Here is a 27718-nt window from a genome sequence, read left to right as displayed (position 1 = left end):
CACAGAGGCTCCTACCTGTGCACTTGGTCCATTGGATCTGGCAGTGGAGGGAGGCACTACAGCTCGGGAGGCAAGAAATAGCTCTTTCCTCCTACAGGTGCTGGTTCTGCTTGCCTCTGACCCCCGCCATTGCTGCAGGTACTCAGAAGCTCCAAAGAGATCTTCTGGACAGTAGAAGTTGCCACCTACACAAAGTTATTATTCCATAGGAATCATTTAAAAAATGAAATAGCAAAAGAATTTTATGCAAACAAAAATACAGGACAAGACACTAGCAAGAGGGTTAAGTGAAACTAAAATCATCTTCTTGAAAAAGATTTTAAAATAAAAATCATAAATGTGCTCATGGAGCTACAGAAAAATATTCAAGAACTCAGGGAGGACTTCAAAAAAGAGACAGAAACTTTGAAAAATATAATATCTGAAATGAAACATACAATGGAAGGATTTAAAAGTAGATTAGATGAGGTAGAGTACAGTAAATGAAATAGAATTAGAGAACAGGAAATCAAAGAAGCTGAGGAAGAAGGATCTCTAGGAATGAAAGAATATTGAGAGAACTGTGTGACAAATCCAAACAGAACAATATTCACATTATATGGGTACCAGAAGAAGAGCAATGAAAAGCGATAGAAAGACTCTTTAAAGAAATAAATGTTGAAAATGCCCCCAATTTGGGGAAAGAAAATTGTCTCTCAGGGCATGGAAGTACAGAGATCTCCCAACACAAGAGACTCTAGGAAGAAAACATCAAGAAATATAATAATTAAAATAGCAAAGATCAAGGATAAGGAGAGAGTATTGAAAGCAGCCAGAGAGAGAAAAAAGATTATGTATAAAGGAAATCCCCTCACACTATGAGCAGACTTCTCAGCATAAACCTTAAAGGCCAGAAGCGAGTGGCATGATATATTTAATGAAATGAAACAGAAGGGCCTCCAATCAAGAATACTCTACTGGGCAATATTATCATTTAAATTTGACACATGGATTAAACAGTCCCCAGATAAGCAAAAGTTGAAGGAATTTACCACCCACAAAGAGTCTTTATAGTGTGCTTTAAAGAGACTGCTCTAGATGGAACTGCTCCTAAAGTTTAATAACTATCACCAGAGAAAAAAAAACCACAGTAAAAGAAGTAGACCAATTAATTACTAAGCAAATGCAAAATTGAATCAACTACCCCAAAATTCAGTCAAAGGGTGCACAAAGAGTAGAGAAAATGACACCTAATATGTTAGGAATGGAGGAGGAAGAAAAGGAAGAAAAATAATAGAACCTTTAGATTATGTTTGAAATAGTATAATAAGTGAGTTAAGTTAGACTGTTAGATAGTAAAGAAGCTGCCCTTGAACCTTTGATAACCACAAATCTAAAACCTGCAATGGCATTAAGTACGTATCTATCGATAATCACCCTGAATGTAAATGGACTGAATGCACCAATCAAAAGACATAGAGTTAGGGAATGGATTAAAAAATAAGACCCATCTATATGCTGCCTACAAGAGACTCACTTCAAACCCAAGACATACAAGACTAAAAGTGAAGGGATAGGACAAGGTATTTCATGCCAATAATAAGGAGAAGGAAGCAGGAGTTGCAGTACTTGTGTCAGACAAAATAGACTTCAAAACAAGAAAATAACCAGGGACAAAGAAGGATATTACATAATGATAAAGGGGTCAAAGAGGATATAACCATTGTCAATATATATGCACCCTTATAGGAGCACCTAAATATGCAAAACAAATACTAACAGAATTAAAGGGGAAATAGAATGCAATGCACTCATTTTAGGAGACTTCAGCACACCACTCACTCCAAAGGACAGATAAACCAGACAGGAAATAAGTAAGAAGACAGAGGCACTGAAAGATGCATTAGAACAGAAGAACCTAACAGACATTTACAGAACATTCCACCCAAAAACAGCAGGATACACAATCTTCTCAAGTGCACATGGAACATTTTCCTTAATAGATCACATACTAGGCCACAAAAAGAGCTTCAGTAAGTTCAGAAAGATTGAAACTGTGCCAACCAGCTTCTCAGACCACAAAGGAATGAAACTAGAAATAAATTATGCAAATAAAATGAAAAAGCCCACAAATACATGGAGGCTTAAAATATGCTCCTAAATAATCAATAGATCAATCACCAAATAAAACAGAGATCAAGCAATATATGGTAACAAATGAAAACAACTGAACTCAACACCCCAAAACCTGTGGGATGCAGCAAAGGCAGTTTTAAGAGGAAAGTGTATTACAATACAGGCTACTTCAGGAAAAAAGAACAATCCCAAATGAACAGTCTAAACACACAATTACTGAAACTATAAAAAGAAGAACAAATGATGTCCCAAGTCAGTAGAAGGAGAGACATAAGAAAGATCAGAGCAGAAATAAATAAAATCAAGAAAAATAAAACAATGGACAGAATAAATGAAATTAGGAGCTGGCTCTTTGAGAAAAGATATATCCCTAGCCAGACTTATTGAGAAATAAAGAGAGGGCACACACATAAACAGAATCAGATATGAGAAAGGAAAAGTCACTACAGACCATACAGAAATACAAAGAATTATTAGAGAATACTAAGAAAAAGTATAAGCTAACAAATTGGATAATCTAGAATAAATGGACCACCTTCTAGGAAAATACACCCTTCCAAGACTTACTCAGAAAGAAGAGCAAATCTGAACAGACCAATTACCAGCAACAAAATTCAATTGATAAAAAAAAAAAAATTCAACCTAAGAACAAAACCGCTGGATGAGATGGCTTCACTGCTGAATTTTATTGAACATTTAGAAAAGACATAATACCCGTCCTTCTTCAAGTTTTCCAAAGAGTAGAAGAGGAGGGAATAATTCCAAACTCATTTTATGAAGCCAGCATCTCTCTAATATCAAAACCAGGCAAAGACACCACAAAAAAAGAAAATTATACACCAATATTCCTAATGAACATAGATGTAAAAATACTGAGCAAAATATTAGCAAACTGAATTTAAAAATACATCAAAAAGATCATCCATCATGATCAAATGAGATTTATTCCAGGTATGCAAGGATGGTACAATATTTGAAAATCCATGAACATCATCCACCACATCAACAAAAAGAAGGACAAAATCAATGATCATCTCCATAGATACTGAAAAAATATTTGACAAAATTCAACATCCATTCATTATAAAAACTTTCAACAAAATGGGTATAGAGGGCAAGTACCTCAACATAATAAAGGTCATATATGACAAACCCACAGGCAACATTATACTCAACAGCGAGAAGCCGAAAGCTTTTCCTTTAATATGGGGAACAAGACAAGGATGCCCACTCTCCCCACTTTTATTCAACATGGTACTGGAGGTCCTAGCCATGGCAATCAGACAACACAAAGAAATTAAAGGCATCCAGATGGGTAAGGAACAAGTTAACTGTCCCTGTTTGCAGATGACATGATATTGTACATAGAAAACCCTAAAGAATCTACCCCAAAACTACTAGAACTAATAACTCAATTCAGCAAAGTTGCAGGATACAAAATTAATACACAGAAATCTGTTGTGTTCCTATATACTAATGATGAACTAGCAGAAAGAGAAATCAGGAAAACAATTCCATTTGCAATTTCATCAAAAAGAATAAAATACCTAGGAATTTACCTAACCAAGGAAGTTAAAGACCTATACCCTGAAAACTACAAGACACTCATGAGAGAAATTAAAGAAGACACCAATAAATGGAAATATACCCCATGCTCACAGATAGGAAGAATTAATATTGTCAAAATGGCCATCCTGCCTAAAGCAATCTACAAATTCAATGCAATTCCTATCAAAATACCAACAGCATTCTTCAACAAACTAGAATAGTTCTAAAATTCTTATGGAAACACAAAAGACCCTGAAATGCCAAAGCAATCCTGAGAAGAAAATACAAAGCTGGGGGGATTATCCTCCCTAACTTCAAGCTCTACTACAGAGCCACAGTAATCAAAACAATTTGGTACTGGTGCAAGAACAGACCCATAGATCAATGGAACAGAACAGAGAGCCCAGATATTAATCCACACATATATGGCCAATTAATATATGATAAAGGAGCCACAGATAAACAATGGGGAAATGACAGCCTCTTCAACAGCTGGTGTTGACAAAACTGGACATCTACATGTAAGAGAATGAAACTGGATTATTGTCTAACTTCATACACAAAAGCAAACTCAAAATGGATCAGAGACCTGAATGTAAGTCATGAAACCATAAAACTCATAGAAGAAAACATAGGTAAAACTCTCTTGAATATAAATATGAGCAACTTTTTCCTGAACACATCTCCTTGGGCAAGGGAAACAAAAGCAAAAATGAACAAATGGCATTACATCAAACTGAAAAGGTTCTGTACAGCAAAGGACACTGTCAGCAGAACAAAAAGCCAACCTACAGTACGGGAGAATATATTCATAAATGACACATCCAATAAGGGGTTAACATCCAAAATATATAAAGACCTCACATGCCTTGACACCCCACCCACCCAAAAATAACCTAGTGAAAAGTGGGCAGAAGATCTGAGCGGACACTTCTCCAAAGAAGAAATTCAAATTGCCAACAGGCACATGAAAGATGCTCCACATCACTAATCATCTGGGAAATGCAAATTAAAACCACAATGAGATATCACCTCACACCAGTTAGGATTGCCAACATGGAAAAGACTAGAAACAACAAATTCTGGTGAGGATGTAAAGAAAGGGGAACCCTCCTACCCTGCTGGTGGGAATGTAAATTAGTTCAATCACTCTGGAAAGCAATATGGAGGTTCCTCAAAAAACTAAAAATTGAAAATGCCATTTGACCCATGGAGTTTACCCAAAGAAAACAAGATCTCTGATTCAAAAGGACATATGCACCCCTATGTTTATAGCCAAGACATGGAAGCAACCTAAGTGTCCATCAATAGATGACTAGATAAAGAAGAAGTGGTACATATTCACAATGGAATATTATTCATCCTTAAAAAGAAAAGAAATCCTACCATTTTCAACAACATGAATGGAGCTAGAGGGTATTACGCTCAGTGAAATAAGCCAGGTGGAGAAAGACAAGTACCAAATGATTTCACTCATCTACGGAGCATAACAACAAAGCAAAACTGAAGGAACAAAACAGCAGCAGATCCACAGACTCCAAGAAGAACCTAGTGCCTACCAAAGGGAAGAGGGTAGGGAGGATGGCTGGGAAAGGAGGGAGAAGGGGATTAAATGGCATTATAATTAGCACTCACAATACAGGAAGTTCCCAGGGAAGGCTGTACAGCACAGAGAAAACTCTATAGCACCTCATTAATCTGATAGCTAATGACTGAAATGGGGTAGGTTTGGGGGGACATGAGAATACTGGTGAGTTGAAACCAAAATGTGTATCAATAATATCTTAATTTTAAAAAATGAAAATAAAATAATTCATTCCCTTCTCATTAATTTGTGGTTCTCATTTTATCATATACTGAATATAGGTTCTCTTTCTGTATGCATATGCAGAATCCTTGCTTATTTGCATCAATTCCTATCATTATGAAAATAGCTATTAACTTTTGTTCCCATGAAACTTTCTGAAGGCTGGAATTGTGCTGTCCCTTTCAACACCTGGTATAAGGCATAGCATATAACAGTCATTAAATATTTGTTGATTGATTTCATAAAATAGGATTTTTCTGGGATACCTATATTTTCCCACTAATCTGGGTATCATTTTCTGAGCCGTTAGTTCTATGTTCTGTTAAATGTTGTGTCCCAACAACATATTTTATCATTAGAGCAAAACCTCCATTTAATATTCATATACAGAATGTTCCACAAGTCTTTCTTCAAATGAACTTTATGAAGTTTTAACATGATCTAAAATTACTCCTATTAGAATTTTTGACCAGAATTATGCAAAGGATACAGATTAATTTAGGAAGAAGTGATATTTATGTTGTAAATACTTACATGTTTTATACTTCCTTATTTCTCTTAATAACTTTGTATGATTTTCTTCACAGAGTTATTCATAAGTAATTTATTGATTTTGTTGTTACTGCCATAGTGATTCAGGATTACTGATGCTATTGGGAGTCACATTCATTTATTTTGAAAATTTTACTTTCTGTTTATTGCTATTATGTAGAAAAGTCATTGTTACACATTTACCTTGCATCCTGAGACCTTTCTTGAATCACTTTGTTAGTCCCAATAGGATTTTTTTGTTAGTTTTTTAATTGATGTGAAGATCATGTTGAGAATGATCTCATTGTCAGCTAAATTCTACTTTGCCTTTACAATAAGGGATGAGAATTGGGGAACAAAAGTGAGATTTTGAAGACATACTTTTGGAGATAGGATTACATTTTACATCTGTGTTAGAGACAATTAATTATAATAGATTCTAGGAACTGTATGTACCATCATCTTTTAAGCAGGGTTTTAACTACTGGATATTTTAGGAGCAAATGTGCGAGTTTTTCAGAACCAATGAGGACCTACATTCCATACAATTTCCTGACACATATGGTATGTTCTGTCTTCTTGATCTTTCCTAAATTTCACTCCACTTAGCTCCTGCCTTTGGCATAATATCCCCAAACCTCTCACTGATGGGAGCTCTTCACTTGGAATGACGTAGGCTGTTTGGGATCAGCAATGAGGCATCTCAAGCCCAGTTTTCTTTCACAGGGCAACATGGAAAAGGAAAATAGCCAAATTTGACTTTAGCTATATCCTCATCACACCAGCAATCTAGGGTAGAAAGAGAAATAGAATGTGAGTGATGGAAGTCCCATTCAAGGTCATAGAAAGGATGGATATAGGAACCAAAGAAGGTACCAATCTCTATAATATAAGGTAGAACCCAGCAGAGGCTATTCTAATATTTTTAATATTGCATGTTTTAATCCTAATAAAAAATGTTCAACTCAGTTTATTGTTCAGAAGTTGTTTAAAACAGAAATTTGTGTTTTCTACTGAAAGGAAACTTTTATGTTCCAATTAAGACAAGTATTCTACTTGCTCATTTATTGTAAAGGCAGTGATAAGTGTTAAGGCTTTTTATTTGCATTAACTCTGGGATGCTTACTTAAGGTAACTTTACACTTTGGTGGGGTTGGGTGAGTACTGGTTCTTGCTAGATGATGGGAGCTGACAAGTGACAACACCATAACAGGGACAAAATGAGTCTGAACACAGTGCATCCTTCTGCATCATAAACTTTTATTCTTTGGACTTGTGCAGGTATCCAGTTTACATTCGACGTATTTCACCATCAATCTTGTGAGGTCTTGCTCTTCCTCTATATGATTTACTTGTATTTTTAAAAGTTGTTTCAAGAGCTTGTTTGGACACACTGAACCGTATGAGACTGTGGACCTCTGTACGTTCATATTGCAAGGTGACTCATTACCTTGGCAGGTGTAATGACACCTCAAAATATCAGAAGAGGTTCCGTCTATTTTGGTGATAAGAACAAGACACTATCTTCAATGTATTTACAACAGAGTACAATGCTTAGCTTCAGGTGGATTGAAAAAAAAAAGATAGGAGGATGAAATTACAGTTTTGTTAAAGTGTTAGAATAAAACTACTACCTCAAACATGGAGCAGCAATGACTAATTCGTCCAAGGTGATTTTGCAGTCTACCTGAGAAAAGCTTAAGGTAGCAAACTTATGACTTCTCTGTTTACCTGGTAAATTATTTTTATCTTTTCTGTTTAGAAATCAATAGATGGTTTGCCTTTTCTTCAGTAGCAACTAAGTGATTAGTTTCATGATTTTTTCTATTATGAGACTTCTTTATGTAACATTTATCTTAAAGGCAACTCTGGGTCTATCAGGTTCAAATAATTAGAAACTTAAAAATATTGTGATATGGTATTCTTTCCCCAAAATTAAATTAGATGTGGTGTGAGCTGATCTTTTGTAGTTTTCATACTTCTATATTAAAAACTATATAGAATGGAGAGAGATATATGAGAATATGAGTGAGAAAAATCTTATATCTCATCTGCATTATTGACATGAATGGAGTGAAGTTTCTTTTGAATGAAGTACATTAGTTAAAGAACAACTTTAACTCAGCATAAGTCGTGCTCTCTTTTTGACAGATAAAATTAAATCTTGGTAAATGATAGTAAATTTGCAATTTGAAAATTATTCCTAATAATCAAATAGGAAAAAGAACCAGGTTGAATTTTTTGATACAGTTACTGAATGACATATAATAACAAGTATTTGGATAAAAGGATCTAACTCTGAAATCAGACCACTGGGTTCAAATTCAAAAACTTAACAGTATACTAGCCCTGTGTCTCTGACTGAGTTACCTCACCTTTTTTTTTTTTTTTTTGCCAATTTCTGTGTATAAAATGTGGATAATTATAGTACATGGTTAGTTATATATGTGGATGAGTATATATGTGTTTGTGTTGGGGGAACCCAAGACTCCCTCAGGTTTGAAGATTTCCCACAGGGCCCCTGAGATTCATAAAAGCCATTATCCCCACAGTCATGATTTATTACTGTAAAGCATACAGATTAAAACCAGCAAAGGGGAAAGGCACATGGTGCAAAGTTCAGCCATCAACTTCCAGGTGTCCCCCTCCCAGGGCAGTCAGATGAAGATGTGCTTAATTCTCCCAGCAGCATGTGTGAGTGTGGTCATACAGGGAAGCTCGGCAAAGCTGTGGTCTCTAGCCTTTCACTGGGGGGCAGTCTCATAAACACGCAGCCAGCACCACATGACTGACCATAGCTACTCAGACTTCAGCCTCCCCTTCCTCCAAGCAAAAACAGGTGCCCACCATGATCTTACATGGTCAAAGTGGAATACCATAGGCCAAGGCCTCAGACATACAAAAACTGTCTCATCAGACAGAGTATTCTAAGAGCTCAGAGTTTATCTTTCAGGAGTTTGCCAAAAGCCAGTTGTAAAGAGAGGCTTTTCTTTGACATACAAAGGATTTGAGTAAGTCAGACCCGCTGAGTTAACCCTAGCCTGCCCAGTGGTTAGGAGGCATAAATGAGTTAATCCATGTAACTTAGAGTAGTGCCTGACTCATGTAAACAAATAAATGAGGGCCAGCTGTAGTTCCTTCTAGGGGAGGAATACAAACAAAGAATAGCTCTGTCGCATGGATCTTGTGATGAGGACCTACCATCATCTGAATGAAGCAGATTAATCTGGAATACAAACAAGAAATTATTATGTTCCATGATCTTGTGATAATGATAAGTCCTCAAGTTCAGAATGATAGTCATTACAAGCATATTAAATATTTTAGATAGGAGTGCTTTAGTAAGAGAGTTCTCAGTAAAACACTAAATCTTAATGTTTTGTCCTTTGTCCTTTACAGAGTTCTGAAATCAACAAAGCAATAGTCAAAGACAGGAGCTGTTTGAGGAATACAACAATAAAGCAGGTACAAGAGGAAATTTCCGTAATTAACACATAATATTCATTTAACTGATTATTAATTCAAACTTATAGTCCCTATTTTTTTTTAAAAATTATAAAAATTCCAGTTTGGTGTCTTAGAATATATGTGACAGTATGTTACAGATGGCTGACCATATCCTAAGGAGAAATAGATTTCTATTTATATGTTAAATCAATGTCGAGTGTTTCAGTTAGGGGGAACCTAGACAGAAATATTAGGGAATTAAAGAATGGCCTACTATTTGTTATTAAGTCAATACATATTCATTAAAGGACTGCTTTATGGTAAATACTCATCTATGAGGTATTTGGTGATTTTACAGACATGGTCCATTCCACCTTCATGGCGCTCACAGTCCAGTGGAATGACATGAAATAAGTAAATACCAATATGTGAAAAAAACTGTGATAAATGCTATTAAAAGAAATGGCAGAGTCCTATGGGAGAAAATACTGGGAGACAGGAGAAATCTACTGTGGATTAGCTAAACAAGGGGTGTTTCTCTGGAAGATGACATTTAAACAAAGAGCTAAAGTGTAAGGAGAGGAGGCCCAGGAAGGGGGAATAGCCTCAAGAAAACAACTGATACAAGGATAAAGTGGCTGTAGCACAGTCACAGAGGCAAGCAACATAGAATGAAACTAGATTGAAGCTAGGATGAAAATGAACACGGGATGGTCCAGCTTCCAGGGCCGTAGCAGCCATGGTAAGCGGCCTTTGCACCAGGTCCACATGGCTGCCTTACCCTCGGCATGTCTGTGCAGGGTTATTTGGTCTTCTCTGCTAATGCCCTGAGAATAAATGCTTTCAAACTTTCAAATCTACCACCCAACCCATCCTCCTACATCTGCCAAAGAAGAGTAGAAATGTCTTCTGACTATGCAAAGAGGTTGTCAATGTGTTTATTCCTCTGAACACTAGTTCCCTAGCATTTGCTGCATAAAATGGTTTGGGGTAAAAAGTTTGAAAATTTCTGAATACTGTAAAACTCTTAGGAGCTTTAACATATTATAGGTTCTGAGAAATTGTACCATAAACAAGTAAGTAAATAAATAAATAAGTGTGTGTGTGTGTGTATGTGTGTACTCCTTTATATAACTTGGTATTTCCCAAAGCTATTTCCAAGTTTACATTGAAACATGTTTCAAAAAGTTTTCTCTTGGAAATAATGCATTTAAAGAGATTCCTTTTACTCATGAGGCTAGTCTGTTTTTAGGTAACTTCACCAATTTTTTGTCTACACACACTAAATTATATCAGATAATTTCTGAGAGTATAGATAATTCAAGCCAAAAATATATATGCATGTTTGCTTCAATGGTTTAACTTTTTCAGGCAGAAGATTTTTCTTGACCTGAGTTATATGGTTAATTACTAATTACTTCAAATCCAGATTAGACTTTGCATATGAAAATATAGCCTAAATACCAATAAGAAGCACTGGAGTAAGAGCTTATTAAATTATTTTCAATATTAATATTAATAATATTTGTTTTCTTAAATAAAACCTGTAAAGAAAACCCACAAAAGTTTCTGTTTGTATTTCAGCTGCTTTGAATCTTATTCCCCTTAACTAAAAATGCTGATTCTCCTTGATTTTCTCATAATTTAAAATTCTCATAACTTAAGAAAGTCTTAAAATGAGGAAAATGAGTTGAGATAGTGCCTACTTAGCACCTAAAGAATGAGTTGATTTTTATAAGATGTAGAGATTTTGTGTTTGCTGCAATGAAAGTCTCAAAGACCCAGAATATTAGAGTTAACATGCACTTTTCAAGAAGAGAGGGCTCAGCATCTGTGTTGGAAAAGGCACTGAATATTTTTTTTAGGTCAATTCAGCATCTTTCAATTCAGTTAACTATTATTAAAAATAAGAGAAAATCATGAAAAACAGCTTAGGATTTCCTAAGTTAGAAACAAAAGCCTTGCTTCATTCCCAGAAAGATAAGAAACAGCTGTCCTTTAATTACTATTCCTGTCATTTGCTTTCTACTAGAGGTATGTCTCAAATTTGAAACCTAATTAGAAATACTACTTGAAAATGGCTAAAAAAATGAAAAAAATCAACATGGAAGCATAAAAGCTGGGATAAAAATAGAAATGGTAATATTCTAGCTTATTGAATAATCACATATCTTAAAATGAGTGGGCCTCCAGAGAACATGCTGTCTGGCATGAAATTGAATTTTATTGTTTCATCTTTCAGGAAGAATTTTTTCAACCAAATGACTAGTCTTTTAATGTCTATAAATTATGATTTTCAGGGACTATATTTTGTTCAGTATAAAAACAATGATTTTTATGGTTCTGAGGCCCGAATTAAACTCCCATTTCCTAACTTATTCCCTAATTTGTCTGACCCTGGACAAATTTTCTAACTATTCTCCATCTCAATTTATCCATATCTAACATGGACTTTGCAATTCCATTTTCAACATTGTTTCTTTCTTATTTGTCTCTTACACGCTGGTAAATTGTAGCAGATCTAGATATATTAACTTCCAGAAAGGAAAGAAAGAAAAGAAGGAAGTAAAAATGAAACAAAGTTAAATTTGAGTATATATATCATAATACCTAGCATAGAATATTGCAAATACTAAAAGTTCAGAAAGGGCTTATTGTTTCTGTACCCTGGAGGCAAAAACTCAAAGGCAGATTTATTAATCCTTTTACTCAAAACTATTATTTTTCTTGTAGATACTTTGGATTGTGCTCTCCAAATTGTAAGCCCCACTTAAAGGCATAGTGACATAAGATCTGAATTACACACTGCAATTTGCATGCAGTTAGGCATGATAGTTACACAGTTATTATTTGTTTAATTGAGTGAACCTGTGAACTAACACTGCCAGGAAGTGACCCAGATTGTCCTATTCCCTGGTTTATAAACACCACATCTAACATCTGAAGCAGGAGTGGTTATGCCTTCCTGTGAATGATTTCATCAATGATACTGCACCCACTTCCTGCTGTTTGACCTTGTGCTCTGCTTCCATAGGATTAGCCAATTTCCCCTTGTGCATATTCTGCATTTGTGGCCTTTTATCTTTGCTTGCATTGCCTCTGATTTAAATGTTTTCTTCCATAGTTTGTCTTTCATTCTTCCTTCCCTCTGTCCTCCCTCTTCTCCTTTCCCTTCCTTTAATCTATCCCCACATTTCTGATGTATAGATCTAAAAGTCTGATCAAACATCTCCTCCATGATGTGGCCCCATGTTCTCTTGAGATCATCTCACCCACTTTGCTTGTTTTGTTCTTTCTGTATTTGTTTTGTTGCTGTCTGCTTTCAAGCACCGCCCCTCGCTCCATCTGCAGAAAGTGGCCCTGGCACAGACCTAGTGAAAGCACAGCCACATAATATGTCAACGGTTATTCCTTCCATCCTGTACTCAATCAGTGAAAGTACAGCCATATAATATGTCAATGGTTTTTCCTTCCATCCTGTATTCAATCCTACTACCTTTAACCAAATAACTCACCAAGGGAGTAGACCTCTGGCAAAGTCTGATGCTTACTTCTAACTGGGTTGCTGGTGGGATAAATTTAGACCCTGAGCACTGGGCTGCATCACACTGGTGTCCAAGTGGGGTTGGCTTTCTGAATGTGTCCTCAGCTGTCACTGCTTTATTCCTTGGGGATATCCGTATTGGGTTAACATAGAGTTAAATTATAAAAGACTGCAGAACAACAACATAAAATAGTCAAAGTCACAGTTGTTAACTTGCCAGGCAAGAGAACAAAAACTGGTGAAGAAATACTCAAAGTAGTTTACTAAAGGGAAAATAGCAAGGGAATGTTAAATGCTAGAATGTGGGGGTCTGAAAGGGCATGAGGAAGCAGGGGATGGAAGTGAGAGGGAGAGAAAGGTGTAAAAGTAGACATTACAGTGATTATGCTTTTTAAGGACTGAAAACAAGCACTTTGGCAAGGACATAATATAAAAGGAAACTTTATTGGTGACACTGCATTCCATATAGTAGATGCTCAACAAATACATGTAACATGAATTCATGATTACCGCATTACTTATTTCTTACATGTGGGATCAAAGCAATTCTAAAAGTTGGAGAACTTCAGACTGAGACTGAAAAGATGGGAAAGGAAGAAGGAAAGTCTACACATGCTACCTTCTTTGGTATTCAGGCATAACTTAATGACATAACTTTTCACATAAAGTTTGAGCTTGAATTCCATAGTGCCTCAATCCTTCATATACTTCAGCTGATCACAGAGGTTTATCCCACATTATAGAAGGGATTTAATCAATCAGTCCGTGATTTTCTTCAGTTCCATGAGATGCATCAAAGAAGCGCGAGTTAAATTTGCAGGTGCAAAAATGACGTTAGAACTTTACTGCTCAGCCTCATTCTTTTTGTACTCATTTCTGTCCATTTCAAATTAGCAATTGAACTTCTCTTTTTCATTACATATTGTTTATTCTTACTTTCATTGTAGTACAATTTTATTGAGTAAATATTTTAAGATAGATTGCATGGTTGTGTACATATTGGGGAGTAAGAAAACCGTAGTGAAAGAATGACTCATTATCTGTATGCAGTCAGCAGTATGAATCAGAAAACTTAGTTATGCCATATTATATTTTTTGTAGATAACCCCAGGTACTCTGTGAACTTCTCCAGAGAGCTAGAGTGAAATTATAATAATCTCAATGAAAAGGAGAAATAAATTCACTGTCTTACTTTGAAATTTAAAATTTCAAAAGAAAAAAAGCAATTACGCATCAGAAACTATAGATAACTTAGTCAATACTAATTTGAACCTGAAATGTATCACTATAAAGAATTCAATCAGTTTGTGAATTAATAAGCTCTGATGTCTGTATTAGAAATGTCCTGTGTGTATAATCAAACCTTCAGTTTAAGTTTTGCTCCAGCACCTGGTATTTCACTGGACTTGTGTGTGTGTGTGTGTGTGTGTGTGTCTGGTAGTGTTTGTTTGAAACATTTGATGTGACTGAGACAGTACTTCCTCAGAGTCCTTCTCTTTAGTACATGTGAATAAAAGAATCAATCTCCAGCCAAATTAAAATTATTTCTGTATATCTCTGCTTCTTAAGACAGGCTTGAGATGGACTTGGTAGGAGTCATTATGCTTGGAATATGCAGTCTTTTGAATGAAGTATCAAAGAAAAAACTATCTTAAGTATGGACAGTAAATTCCTGTCCTTTACTTAGTTTTCCAGATGACAGAAAAGGACATAAAAAAATACCCATCCAATCATCTAGTGAGCTGTTATACTATTTCTTTAAACCTTTGCTGTATGATAGTAATATTTTTTTAAGTGTATTTGAGGCTTGAGACCAGTTTTTACAAGTTTTGTTAAGTAAGCAAAATCCAATGTGTGTCATGAAATATTTATCAAATAAAAAGTTTCTATGAGATTTCTGTCTTCTGGAGCATCCAATGCAAGTTCCTATTCTTTGGATGACATGTGAGAAGGGTAAAAGCTCACCTCAGAACAAAAGACTTTCTTTGTAATCCCAGTGTGGCCGCTAGGCCAACAGCATATGGAGCTCTTCTCTTCATCCTCTGGGCCTCGGTTTTCTCATCTCTTAAAGGAGACAGCTCCTGGTTTCTGTAAATCCCTTCAGTTGTGCGTTCTGTTAAGAAAATTTTTCCCAGTATTTTGAAAAATGATGATAGGTAGACATACATAATCAATCTGTTGCAAAGAGATGACTGAGATTAAATCAAGCATGTTTTCACATATTGCACTTTGTAATTCTTTAAGATGCCATCATTCATTTTTATGATGGACACAACAAAATATAACAAGTCATGGCTTACTAGCTCTATTCCCAAAGTTGGTCCAAGGACAACAGGTCACTCTTGGAAACTATTTAAATGCTGGGACAGATCTAATGTGGTGCTGAGGCAAAGCCCTCTGAGTTTGCTGGATCCCAGGAATGGACAAAGCCTCCCTCTTTTACTTTATACAGTGGAGGCCAAAATTTGAAACAAGCTGACCTCTGACTTACAGTGAACCAGAGGTGCTGTCCCCCTGCTTGCTGGACTGAGTTCTCTGCCTAACCGCTTTGTCTTCTGTCCTTTTGGACATCAAGATTTTGCTAGTTTCAGTGGTCATTTAATACTCACTGTGATTTGGAACTATTTCTTGGCTGGAACTGTGATCTCCAAAAAGGTACCCCATGATTCAAAGAAGCAAAGGATGCAAACATGTTACCCCTTTTTTAAGTCACCAGAATGCTGGATTTGGAGGATTTTCAAACTTCAATTATTTAGAATTTTTATTATTGATTTTTTTCATTCTGACTTGTCTGCTGAAAATATACTCACATCAGGACCAAGTAAAAGATACAGATATGAGTTTATATCAATCAGAAATGATTTTATAAATGTAATTCAAAAAATATCTATCATGACCTGGTTTTCTCTTTCCTGGGGGTTTGATACTTAAGCATCAAAAGCTATATTGATATGTTAAGGTTTTCCAGAGGTTATCTTTTGGAAAGAAAATAATGTAAATAAAAACATGCATAAAATAAGTGTCTTCTAGATCTCCCTCCTTTTCCTCTACTTATCTGCCCTAATTTCTTTCTTAAGGGACAATGAAAGGTTAAAAAAATTTGTATGGTAAAATTATAAAGGCAGATTACAGAGAGGGCTCGGGAATCAGAAACTCAAGTTCACATCCTTGTTTCTCCAGCTACTAAGTGCGTCCTGGAACAAACTACTTTTTAACCTTCAGTTCTTTATCTGTAAAGCTGGAGTTACATCTGAAATGTGTTGTGAAGATTAATAAGATGCATATAAAGGGATAACATAGAGCATGGTGCATAATATGTACTCAAAAAAGGTGCACACATACTCAGAAAATTGTGGCTACAATTGGCTAAAATGAATTTCAAAAGCAGTGTGCAGAGAGAACTGTGAAGATAGTAGATGGATATTTGAGAGCCTCCTTTGTTGGGTATTTTTAATGAGGAAAAGGTTATGCTGGTCAGTTGTTTCTTATTGAATTGATTATCTTGCCTCTACCCTCTCTCTCCTCTGTTTCCAAGTGTCATGACAGTTTGAACCACTGTGTGTTCTAAAACTCCCAGTTAGACATTTTCAGTGAATTGCTGGACTCTGGATGATCCTGTTTTTGATGTCATTAAGACCCTTGTTCTTGTGAGCTTCCATATCAATGTCCTTGCCAATCGCCAACACTTTCCAAAGTGTGTCACACACTGACCTGGCTGTTTAGTCAAGTACTCAGTAGAGGTCTCTTGCTGTGACCATACCAAGAGCTAGTAGACTGCCAAGAGTCAGGCAGCTGAGGCAGAGAGAGCAAAGGTTAAAGGGAGTAAGAGTGGGGATGGAATCTAGGCTGGGTTAGGGCTGCTCGTTGGCAAGAGTCCATCAAAAACAGGCCAACTAATAGCTGGACTGGGGAGCAGATGGATATTAAGGGCCTCAGGCAGATGACTCAGATTATAAATCCTGAGTGGAAATGAAGTGCTGTAGGCAGACAATGAGATAATGGCTGGAGAGACGAAGCCCGGGTCAGATCCGTGACAGCTCCCTGCATCAGTCTAGAAAGTCTAGTTAAGTGACATAGGATTTTCATCAATATTAGCTTTTTTTTCTGGTGGAACTCCCTATTTATCTCTCACAGTTTATGAGCCTGGCATATGGGTGGTCTACTATGCCTTAAGGTTGGTGCTTCTCAAGCTTGAATGTGCATAGTCACCTATGTTACAACACAGATTTTCATTTAGTAGATCTGGGGTCTGGCTCAAGGTTCTGCATTTTTAACAAGCTTCCAGGGGATGCAGATATGGCTGGTTAAGGACCATGTTCTGAATGCAAAGCCTTAAAGGGCTGTTGCTCTTTGGTCTTGCTAAATCTATGGGTCTTCTGTTCTGTCTCATGTCACTGCTGCTTCCTCATGGTAAATATGAGAATATTGCTGGATAGTTCAATACTGAGCCCCAGAAGCTGGACTTTTTATCTCAGACTGGAGACCTGACAACTCTTATCTCTATCCGTGCAACAAAGTGTTTCTCATTGAATTTAATATTAGTAGCAAAACTATGGACAGCCTGGAGAATTCAGTTGTTTTCTGACAGAGTTGTTTTTCTGGGACAGAAATGTTGCCCCTGAATGCTAATTCACTGCTCTAATGGCAGTTACCCTCTGCCTGGTCAGAGGCCCCATGAGAGCCAAGAGTACATGCTGATCATTTTTTTCAGGTAAAATATCAAATTTGCCAATTTATGCCATTTTCCTCAGAGTAAACATTTTTCCTGAAGTCTTTTATTTTTATTCTGCTATTACTTTTCAATGATACAAAGTAAGAATGCATTCCTGTCACTGAGACTAGGGGCCTGGTTACAAACCATTGAGTATAATTATCCTACAATGATAGTAGCCTTCAGAGTACCCCGACATTTCCCATGAGGAGAAGGCAGCATAGATGGCAGAGGTAAATCCCCATCTGGATCATATTCCTGGTTTACCTCTTCTTGTCATTATATGGCACTTGGTTGATTGTTAGAAGCCCTGTCCATCCACACTTCATCTTGTAAATTTCAGGTGTTGACAAGGTTTTAAAGCAATTTGGCATTGTGAATAATATCTGGTTTATCAGAATGTCCTGAATTCAGATGTTTCAGGACACTAATGTGAAGTGAGAAAGGTCAGTGACTTGGCTACTAACAGATACACCGTTAGTCTATCAGAAATCTGATGTTCTGTCTCTTTTTGAGGAAGATAGGAAGTAATGATTCATTCACCACTTCATATCAAAGCGCTGTTTGAAAATCTAAACTAGAGCCACAGGTACAAGCATCATCAAGCTTCCAGTGCTCCCAGCCTGGGCTTCCCCTTGAATAGGACAGGAAGAACATTTAATCGGAGGTCCAGTTAGAACTCAAGACCAGCCCATCATATGATGCCTCATATCCCTGTCCAACCTGGGATACCACTGGGACCATGAGCGGCTCCTTGTCATTTCCATTTTGCTATAGGCTTAGTTGGTGATAACTCAGTCTTCCCTGATCTTTTCTCTTTAAAATACTACATCATGTCCTTGCAGTCTTCTATTCTATGAAAAACAATCTCTTCTACCTTCTACCTCTTCAGATAATATTTCCTTTGTTTCTTTGTCTTAATGGAAAACTGGCTTTTTGGAGTTTCCTGCCTCCTTGATACCTACTTGAATACAGACACACCCTGTTCCAGGGAGCCTGGAGGCAGGGCTGTATTTTCCTACTGCCACTAGAGGCTCCCTAAGCTGCTATGACTTTATTTAAGATCGCCAATGTCTGGCTGTACCACACATCTACCCCAGTTCATCATGCGGGTTGGCCAAACTCCTGCTCCGTGCAGCCTTTTCTACCAGACACATAGTGTTCCCCTACTCCCCAGGTTCTGCCTGTTCTCCTTCTGGGAGATTTGAGTTTCCATGGGAATGACCCATCTAACATCCTTGGTGCCCAGTTTCTTTGTCTTACCAGTTCTGGTGCCCATCAGCACCACTCCATTTCATCCACCTATTTATCCCATGGCTGTACCTTGGACTTATCACTTAGAACTGAATTCTTCTCTCATCTCCTATTATGTTACATTTTTCTCCTTTAATGACTTCCCAATCCACATCAGTGGTGTCATATTCTTAGCTTCACCCTTCCCTCACTACATCGGCAGATGAAACCCCAACACTGTGTCAACTAGAATATCCTTCTCCACCAGGCTACTGAGCACTGCTGGCAAAAGCCACAGGTATTCAGACTAAACCCCACAGACCTGTGGTCTCCAGGCCTGGCAGGACCCATACAGCTGCCCCCACTTTTTCTCTCATCTTGTGGTCATAAAGGCCAGCTCACAACTCCTTTCTTCTCAAAACTCCTATCCTACTTTCTCCCCATTTCTTCTCAACATATAACTTTGCCTTTTTAGTGAATTAAATTCCTAATGAATATTAAGGGCATACCAGAGGTGTAGAGAAACATAGAAGACATTTTGTACCTATATTTAATAAATAAAACCTCCCCAATACAGTTGAAGACCCCTGTGTTCCCCTTCACATCACATTCCCCACACCCCTTCTCCCAAACATCACAATTTTCTAATTTTAGTGTTTATCGTGCATTTCTCTGTGATTGTACTTCATGGATATGTACCCTTACACAATACAGAACTAAAGCATTATTTTACATTTTAAAATTTCCCATAACATAAATTTGCCATCATCTCTCTCTCTCTCTCTCTCTCTCTCTCCCTCTCTCTTCCTCACCCTCTCACTGTTTCTCCCTTTTTCTCTTTACTTTGTGAAGTTAATCAATGTTGACATGGGAAATAAAAATGTGTTCTACAGAGAACAAACAGAACACAATATAACTGTCTTCTTTCTTATTGATAGGCATTTAGCCTGTTTCAATATTTTACTATTAGAAGTTGATGTGTTATGTTCATTCTTTTAACTGATGTACATTTGCAAAATTTTTCAAGAAGATATGCTAGAAATGGAATTACTTTACAATTTACTAGATATTACCAAATTATTTTCTCTTGTGGTTGGGACACCAGCAGCACATAAAAGTTTATATTGCTCTAAATCCTCATTGATATTTAGGTTTTGAGACTCTAAAAGTTTTACCTATTGATGGCTATATAATTCTATTTCATTTGGTTTTAACTTGCACTTAAGTGAAAGCTAGTGATGTTAAGAATCCCTTAATATGTTTCTTGGCAATTGGTGTTTAATGTTTTTGAATTTCCTGTTTACATATTTTAATAGCTTTTTTTTCCTATTGGGTAGTTTTGCTAACATTTTAAATATATTCTACAAGCTAAATCTTCATCCATTATCTTTATTACACACATTCCCTTTTTCTGCTTGTTTTAAGTTTGATTTGCTCCTTTTCTAGTTATAATGTGAAAGCAGAGATATTGATTTGAGACTTTCTTTTCTAAACTCAGCATTTAATACTAAAATTTCTCTCCAAGCATATTTTGATATGTAGTATAATGACTTCATTGTGATTTGAATGTGTGTGTGTGTGTGTGTGTGTGTGTGTGTATAATGGACACGCAATTTAATTTCAGTTCCCTTAAAATTGTTAAGGTTTATTTTACAACCTAGAGTATAAAATCTTATACTTTGAAACAAAATGTGTATTCTCTTGTTGGATGAATTATGTTATAATGTCAGTTGGGTCAAGTTGTCAGTAATATTATTTAACTCACCAATATCTTCACTGATGTAGTGTCTACTCATTCAATCCACTACTGAGAGAGGAATATTGATGTCTCCAAGTATATCATTGTGGATTTGTCTGTTTCACCTTTCAGTTCTTTAAGTTTTTGCTTCATATTTTATGAAGTTCTGCTGTTAGGTGCATTTACCTTTTAGGATTGTTATGTCTCCTTGGCGAACTAACCATTTTATCATTATACAATGTCCCTCCTGATATTCCTTGATGTGAAATCTGTTTCATCTGATATTAATATAGCCATTCCATTTTTTTATTAGTGTTTTCATGGTATAAGTTTTGTGATCCTTTAATTTTAACCTATCTATGTCATTATATTTAAATATAAATATGAAGCATATAATCCAATCTTGCATTTTATCCAAGTTAATAATTTCTGTCTTTTATCTGGGGCATGTGTGTGTGTGTATAGGGGAGGGTTGTTTGTATTTAATGTAATTATTGATGCGTTTTATTAAAATACTTTCCTAGTTGTCTTCTATTTATTCCATATATTTTTAATCTTATTCCCTGCTTTTAGATTTATCATATATTTTTTATTATTCCATTTGATGTCCACTATTGGCTTATTATATAAATTTATTTTGAAATCATAAGTGGTTACTTTAGGGTTTACCATAAGCATTTTAATCAACCACCATCTATGTAATGTTTTAGTCATATAATAGTATATTATGCTTTTATTGTAAGAACAATACAGTAATAACTCCATATTCCTCCCTCCCATCCTTTTTGCTCTTGATGCTACATGTTATCCTTTTATATATGCTATAGGCAAGCAATACATTGCTACTATTTTTGTGTAGACAGGTTGTCAAACTCTGGCCTGCAAGCCCAATCCTTCATACCAGTTAGTTTTGCAAATAAAATATTACCATAACACAGCCATGCCTATTGTTTATGTGTTGTCGGTGATTGCTTTCACACTACACCAGCAGAGTTGAGTGGTTGTGACAGAGACTGTACGGCCTAGAAAGTTTAAAATATTTACTACTGTCTTTAACAGAAAAATTGTGTCACCCCTTCCTTAGGCAATTATCTTTTATAGTCACTAAAATCAAGAAAAGATGAAATTAGCATTTACTTTCCTTTTTACCCTTCATAGCGCTATTTCTTTTGTAGATCCAAGAATCTCCCTATGTCACACTTGAAGAACTCCCTTTAATATTTCTCACGGTGTAGGTCTGCTTATAATGAATTTGTCAGTTTTTATTTCGGTAAAAGTCTGTATCTCTTTTAATTTTACCAGTTATTTTTACTTTGCAAACTCTTTACATCTGAGTATACCCTAATGGAAGCTGAAATCATCTGTGTCACAAATATATTTTTTCCAGTATATTATTTGTAATCTCACTTTTTTTATGGTATCTTTGCTTACAGAATATTTTTATTTTAATGTAGTCAAATTTATTAATATTTTCCTATTTAGTCTGTGCTTTTGAAGTCAAGTTGAGAAATCTTTCTTTATATCCATATTTCATAAATATGCTTTTTTTCTTCAAAATTTTAAAAAATGAAGCCACTGAGGAGAACATCCTCAAGTTTGTGTCCCTTACTTTTCAGATCGTACCTCATTTTCTGTTCACCTCTCTTCCTCTCATTACAGTGGATTATATCATCTAGATTTCGCTTACCCATCAATCATCTTCCTTTCTCCTTAATATTCAGCCCTCTTTTGTATTCCTGTCTATGTCCTTCCAATATTTATATATGTTCAAATGTCCCAATCCTTAAAAAAAAAAAGCCATCTCTTTTGTATTCTTTTTTTTCCCAGTTTTATTGAGAAATCATTGCCATACATCATTATATAAGCTTAAGGTGTACAGCATATGGTTTGATTTATATATATTGTGCAATGATCACTACAATAGGTTCAGCTAACATCCATCTTCTTATATAAATGTAATAAAAGTAAAGGAAAGGATGAAAAGAAACAAGGGAAAAAATTTTTTTCTTGTGATGAGAATCCAGAGTATTTACTCTCTTATCTTTCCTATGTATAACATAGAAGTTTTAGCTATAGTCATCATGCATGTTGTATCTGTCACACTTATTTTTCTTGTAACTAGAAGTACCTACAGACCACCTTCCTCCAGTTCTCCCTCGCACCATCCTCCATTTCTGGTAACCATATATCTGATCTCTTTTAGACATTTGATGTTTTTGGATTCACGTATAAGTGAGATCATACAGTATTTCACTTCCCCTAGACTGACTAGTTTTTCTTTACATAATGCCTTCAAGGCCCATCCTTGTAGTTCCAAATGTTAGGATTTCCTTGTTTTTTATGTCTAAATACTATTCCATTGTATTTCCATACCATAACTTTTTTTATCTATTCATCCATCAATGGAAGCTTACATTGCTTTCATATCTAGGCTGTTGTATAATGTTGCCATGAACATAGGGATGCAGATATCTTTTCAATTTAGTGTTTTTGTTTCCTTTTTATGTATTCCCAGAAGTGAAATTATATGATAGTTCTACTTTTAATTTTTTTGAGGATCCTCCATACTGTTTTCCATATGTGGCTGTACCAATTTACAATCTTACCAACGGTGCACAGCGTTCCCTTTTCTCCACATCCATGCCATCACTTGTTATCTTCTGTTGTTTTGATCATAACCATTCTAACAGAAGTGAGGTGATATGTCATTGTGATTTTAATTTGCATTTTCTTTTTAACTAGTGGTGTTGACCATCTTTTCATGCAATTATTGAGTGGTAATGACTTACTATTGCCATTTTGTTAATTTTTTTCTTGTCATTTTGTAGATTTATTGTGCCTTTTTTCTTAACTTGATGCCTTTTTTTTTTGCCTTTTTATGTGTCTTGGAGTCAGTTGCTTTGACTTTTCTTTATCATGTTAGTTTATGTAATTACTACAGGGTTTTCCCTTGTGGGTAACATGTGGCTTTCATAAAATATCGTAAACTTTTATCTTATTTTAAACTGACAACTTCAATAGAATTTGTAAACTTTACTCTTTTACATATTCTTCCCCTCATATTTCAGGTTATTGATGTTGCAACTTACCTGTTTTTTGTATTGCATAACAAGTAACAGTTATTGTAGTTATAGTTACTTTTACTACTTTTTTAACTTTCTAAGTAGAGTTGTAGATGAATTATGCACCACTATTACCATATTACACAATTGATCTATGATTACATATTTACCATTATGAATGAGATTTACATTACCGTTTTATGTTTTCATGATGTTAATTAGTGTTCTTTTACTTCCAATCAAAGAACTCCCATTAGTATTTCTTGTAAGGCAGGTCTGATAATGATAAACTTAGATTTTTTTTTTTTTTTGGTCAGGAAACCCTTAATCCCTCCTCCATTTCTGAAGGACAGCTTTGCTGAGGATAGAATTCTTGGTTGGCAGTTATTTTCTTTCAGTATTTTGAATATATCATTACATTTTCTCCTGGCCTGAAAAGTTTCTGTTGAAAATCTGTTGATAGTTTTATGGGGATTCCTTACATAATTGCTCTTTTTTTCTTGCTGCTCTGAAAATTCTTTCTTTGCCTTTGACTTTTGATAGTTTATTTATAATGTGTTTCATTGTAGCCCTATTCAGGTTTCACCCATTTGTGATCCTTTGGTCCTTATGGATTTATAGTTCATTTTTCTCTCCAGGTTCAGGAAGTTTTCAGCCATTATTGCTTTAAGCTTCTTTCTGTCCTTTTTTCTTTCTTTTCTCCTCTGAAATTACGATAATGCAAATATTGTTTCTTTTCATTGTGTTTCATAAATATTTTAGGCTTTAGTCCCTCTTATTCTTTTTTTCTTTTGATGCTCTGACTGAATAATTTCCAATGTCTTTTCTCAAGACTGCTGATTCTTCTGCATGGTTGAGTCTTCTTTTGAAACTACTGAATTATAGGTTCAGTTATTGTATTTTTCAATTGTAGGATTTCTGTGGGGGTTTTTTTTTCTATTTTTTTTGTTTGTTTTATTTGATGGTCATTATTTCATTATCAAACTTCTCATTTTATTCATACATTGTTTACTAATTTCATTTAGTTGTCTGTGCTTTCTTGGTTCACTAATGTTTCTTAGAGGATTATTCTGATTTATTTGAAAATTTCTAGATCTACATTTCTTTAGGGTCATTTTTTGGAGCTTTATCAATTTACTTTGGTAGTATCATACTTACCTGATTTTTCATGATCCTTGCTTCCTTACATTTGTATTTGTGCATTTGGGTAATTGGGCTCCAATTCCAGACTTTCTAGGTTTGTTTTGGCAGAGACAGTTCTTCACCAGTCACCTCAATTTGGGTGGGAATGGGGTGGGGTGTGCCATTGGCTGAGAACAGTTGGATAGAATTGCTGGCTTTGTTCCCTACCCAAGTGATGCTGTAGGATGGGCTTTGTTGCTTGGATTCTCTGGTCAGGCTTACTAGATGGTCTGAGCTGGGTAACTGTATTTAGTACTAGATGGAGCTATAAATTCCCTGCTCAGGTGAGGCCACTGGTTTTGCTCTACAGACAGGAGAAGGCACAGGCTATTCTCTCTGTCCAAGTAAAACTGTATATAGAGTTGTTGAATGTACTGTGCAACTTCTTGTGCACTCTGGTTAGGTTCCCTGATAGCACAGGCTGAAGGCTGCACTTAGTGATGAGGGGGGCTACAAATTAGAATCCCTGCCTTCAAGCAATGGAAGAGTGAAGTAAAAACAGTAAAGCTCTGTGTTTCCTTAACTCAAACTGACCACCATCCCAAGTTCCTGACTGAACAGAGCCACTGGCTTCATTCTGTAAATTATCAGTTTTGCCCACCTACCTCCTAGCTCAAGTGCCAGTGGGCCATATAGCCTCTAAGAGTTGCTGCTAGCCCTTCTGGTCAAATGGGGCTAGAAGACACTCTCCACAGTGGGTAAGGCTATTTCTCAGCTTCCTACTCTAGGCAGGAGGGGGAAGGGCCACTTGAGGCTACTCTTAATTTCTTAAGGAATCTTTCTAAGTGGAAGAGCCTAGGAGCTGTGCTCAACCTTGTAAAGCTGCCTCTTAACCAAGTGATCCTACTTATTTGAGGAACACCCAGTTAAGTGGAGTGATGACACTGTTCCCTCAATTGTTCCTTTATGCTGTTCCTCCTGACAAAACTGCTGGTACCTTTTCCAGCTAACTTCTCTTGCTCCCTTAAACAAATTTATCACTTAATGTTGACTCGTCTGTCATCCCTTTATCTCACGATGTGCACTTGCTTTCAGTGACTTCATGCATCCCTTAGACTTCAACCATCAGCCAACAATTTCCAAAAACATATTTGTCCAGCTGTAATATCTCTTCTGAGAACTCCTCCTATGCTCCAACTGCTTTCTGAGTGTATCTTAAGGCATCTATCTCAGAAACAACATGGTTAAAACTAAACTCATTATCCTTGACTAAAATTCCTCCTTTTTTATTTTTCAGATAGTTTAGTGGTCCTTAATTTACTGGGTTGCAGCTGAAATTCCTATTTTTCATCATCTCAACTCTAATATAACATCTAATTCCATCACCAAAACTAGGTAATTCCATTTGATAATTTTCTATGGAATACAGAGTCTCTTCTCTAGTCACCAGCTTCTATTTTGACTTGGATCTTCTTCATTGTTTTATTTTATTTTTCTAGAATATTAAAATAACCTCCAAACAAGTTGGTTTCCTCATCAAGTTTGTACCTTCTAGTACTTTCTTTACTTTGATACCCAGTAAACTTTCCTGCTTAAGGTTTTTTCTGTTCTAAGAATTAAGTTTGATCTCTCTAGCTGTCTGTCTTAAGCATGTTTGTGGTATGTAAATATCTTGTGGTATGTTATTTTGTGCATGATCTCCAAACCAAAAAAATTCCAAATAGACACAGAAAAGGAACTAGTGTACCTAGCCATAATCATAGGTAAATGCTGTATTTACCAGCTACAAATGTAAGGTTTTCTAGAGCTTTGCTGGTAATGCAACTGATTCCTTCTGAGGTATGTACCTTGGTAAAAAGTATCAAATCTGAATTGTCCTCAAGTGCAACAAAGGTAGCATGAAAATGAATAGAATTATGTAATCTTTTTTTTTGTTTGTATATTTGGCTCATTTTTTTCTACAAGTGGATTTATTTGTCAACTTTAAATGGGTGATATGCTTAAAATGGGACCATGTCCATGAGTTTTGGTAGGCATCCTACTTTGGTCTTTTCCATTCACCTCCAAGTTGCACAAGTGCACATACATCCACACACAGAGTTGACATTTATTTTATTATTCATTATTAGTGTCCTGAATTATTATTTTCCTAGGATTCACCCATATTGACCTATTTAGGCCTCCTTTTTCACTGTTTCAACTGACTGATCAATATAAGGGGTTGAATCTTTGGTCAAAAAGTATAATGCAGTTAACAAAGTCCTTGTATCCAAGTCTCACATGCATAGTCTTCCACAGATACTACCCTAGTAATGCTCATGCATTTCTCATAGGCTCTGGAGAGAATGTGCTCCAATGAATATGTATGTGTCTTTATTAGAAAAGACTTCCAAGGTTAAACAGTCAAAAGAAATTAGAAAGCATTATCTCAATTCAAAATATAATTTCCAAATTGATGGATTTGGTCTAATTGATTGTGCAATGGTCCATTATCCCAGAAAGTTTTCCTGGTAGTATCCTTAGAAGTCAATGTGTATTTATTTGCAACTTTATAATTGTAATATTTTCTAAAGATTCAAGATGCTTCCTGGATTTAATTTTTGCCAGTTGATTATTAAAAACTAGAGCTGAATTATAAATGAAGCTGCTTTGTTAAGATGACAAAGACTGAGGCTGAAAATTTGTGAAGTTGAAGACCAAGTTAGTATTCCAAACCAAACTTGATAGCTGCTATTTCATTAAACAGCATTGGGTAGGTATTTAAAGATTTTTGTATACATTTTAATTCAGGTGGTAACTTGATTTAAAACAACATTGATTTTTTTTTCTCATTCATTTTTGGTCATGTATATCATGCTAA

The 27718-nt window shown here is 35.8% G+C and overlaps 1 protein-coding gene across 1 annotated transcript in view; it reads left to right on the top strand.

Moving 5' to 3' along the window:
* Window positions 1-27718, top strand: part of INPP4B (inositol polyphosphate-4-phosphatase type II B) — a 948429-nt gene that overhangs the window by 505239 nt on the left and 415472 nt on the right. Inside the window, exon 5 of the mRNA XM_057502657.1 lies at window positions 9401-9466. The gene's annotated coding sequence lies outside the window, so the exon portion shown is untranslated. The remainder of the gene's footprint in view (window positions 1-9400; window positions 9467-27718) is intronic.

The sequence above is a fragment of the Manis pentadactyla genome, chromosome 5 (genome assembly GCF_030020395.1).
Source record: "Manis pentadactyla isolate mManPen7 chromosome 5, mManPen7.hap1, whole genome shotgun sequence".
NCBI classification, from domain to species: Eukaryota; Metazoa; Chordata; class Mammalia; order Pholidota; family Manidae; genus Manis; species Manis pentadactyla.
This window is presented reverse-complemented; position numbering and strand designations above follow the sequence as displayed.